Raw genomic sequence first — 2,074 nt, 5'->3', positions numbered from 1 at the left:
GTAGAGAGAATAGTGCAACAATGAATGAATGGAAACCCAAAATCTCTGTAAATGTTTATGAAAATTAATAAAATATAATTATAGAAAAAAAATCTTCACAGGAGACTTGGCTGGAGTGGCTGGTGGTCTTGAGTCTTTCTCCTTTTGGTTAGTCCAACATTATGACTAAGCCTTAAAATTTAACAATTAGATAATATTTTGTATTCTATCCTTGTGTCTATGGATAAATGAAACTGTTGATTGAAACAACCTATATTCACTGGCAGGATTTACTTAATTTAGAAATAAGTAATAAATAACTTCCAAAAGGGACACACACACAAAATACCAGGATAAAAATCTAAAAATAAAAATAAAGGTACAAAGAAATAGATTGTATTCTTTTAGGATGTTGTTCATCAGTTTTCGATGAAATGGTATTCACCAAGGTTAGGACATTTCCTGAGTTCTCTACTAGTCTAAGCTTTCGTGTACTATATGAAGGAAACACCTGTGAAAAGGACTTTTTAAAAAAATTTTTTTTATTATTTTCTGTATGTGTACAGTCAAATCGGATCTGACTGGTACAGGAGGAGATTGCCCCTCCTTCTCCAGCAGAGCATCTGGTGGATTTGAACTGCATACCGCTGGGATTGCAGTGCAGCTTCCTGCCACTGGGCTACTAGAGCACCCTGAAAATGACTTTCTAAGATCATTTGAGTGTGTGTTAGTTACTACAAGCACTTTATGGTGCTTGCTGTTAGTTGTGTGTGGGCAAAGCATATCGATTCTATGAACAAAAGATGTTAAAATAATAAAAAGTAGCCTTCCTTCCATTTGATTTCTGGTTTAAATAAAACCTTTGCCATTCAATTACTTATATATTCACAAAGCTCTGGAGAAGTAATTTTTACAGGTAAGATCCACTACCTTCCAAGAATTAAAAGATGAATTAAAACATTAATATCTTCACTCTGTACCAGAAATGACAGTTCCTTAAAACCGAAGTATGTACAGCTTCTCTGCTCCAAAAGCAGAAATCTAGTTAATGCATTATCAGTAAGAGAATACTGTGGTGTGGAACATTTATTTGGGTATTTTTTTCATGAAACACTCAAAATTGAGGCCAGTGGGAAATAATTTTAATCAAAGAATTGTACATTTTCTTCCCACAATCCTGCTCATAATAAATAGGAAATGACATTGTGAATCATTTAATTATAAGTGTGTATATTACAAAATATTTACAATAAAATATTAAAAATAACTCAAAACACAAAATCCAAGATGGGATGAGGTAAACTATTTTTCCAGAAATTTCTACTCCAGTGCCACACAGTGCACAAGAGAGTCAAAACAAATAATGCGACTAATTAGTCAAAGCAACTAATACTCCCTTGATCACATTTCAAAATAATTGGAAAAGAGAAAAACAGGATGAAAATGGGATGCTAATGGATGTTAGCAGCATGGCTTCAATTACCAACCCATTTTTAACAAAATACCCTCTCTTATATGCATTAAATTCTGGCCAATACTAAACTTTAGGGTAGTTCTGCACTGAAATTAGAAAAGACCCTGACAATGCAAGTATTATGTTCACCTATAAGAGCCTCTTTTTCCAAGAATCACCGATGTCAACAGAAGCCTGTTCTGCATCCAAAGCTGTCACAGTAGCCCTTCCATCTCTTTCATGAAACCTTCATATACATCATCCTTAGTTTGTACAGACACAGGAACAGAAGGGCCAGATTTGGGGGCTGCTTTGGTAAGGGGCGCAGCAGAATCATCCTCTGTCTTTCTCTGGGGAGCAGCCATCGCACTTTTATTCTCCCGACGCACTCTCAGTGAAGTGGGCACAAATCGAGTTATCTCCGCTTTGGAATTAGTGATCTGTGGCTTGGCACTGATGGTTGCGGTTGCCTTCTTCTCAATGGTGGCTGCATTTGTGTCATCCGCCTTGGGTCGCTGAATCAAGTTGGGTGGGGCGCTTAAAACCCTAGGTTTTGGCAAGTTTGTTGTTGTTGTTATGTGCCGTCGAGTCGCTTGCGACTCATAGCGACCCTATGTACAACAGCCCTAAACTCCGCTCTGT

The 2,074-nt window shown here is 37.0% G+C and overlaps 1 pseudogene; it reads right to left on the bottom strand.

Moving 5' to 3' along the window:
- Positions 1 to 1,647: 1,647 nt before the first annotated feature.
- LOC102861858 overlaps positions 1,648 to 2,074 on the bottom strand; it is a 4,112-nt pseudogene continuing 3,685 nt past the window's right edge.

This window comes from Elephantulus edwardii, unplaced genomic scaffold, assembly GCF_000299155.1.
Source record: "Elephantulus edwardii isolate Elephantulus edwardi_28Jun2011 unplaced genomic scaffold, EleEdw1.0 scaffold00343, whole genome shotgun sequence".
Taxonomy (NCBI): domain Eukaryota; kingdom Metazoa; phylum Chordata; class Mammalia; order Macroscelidea; family Macroscelididae; genus Elephantulus; species Elephantulus edwardii.
Note: the sequence above shows the minus strand (reverse complement) of the source record. Positions and strands in the feature narration are given on the sequence as shown.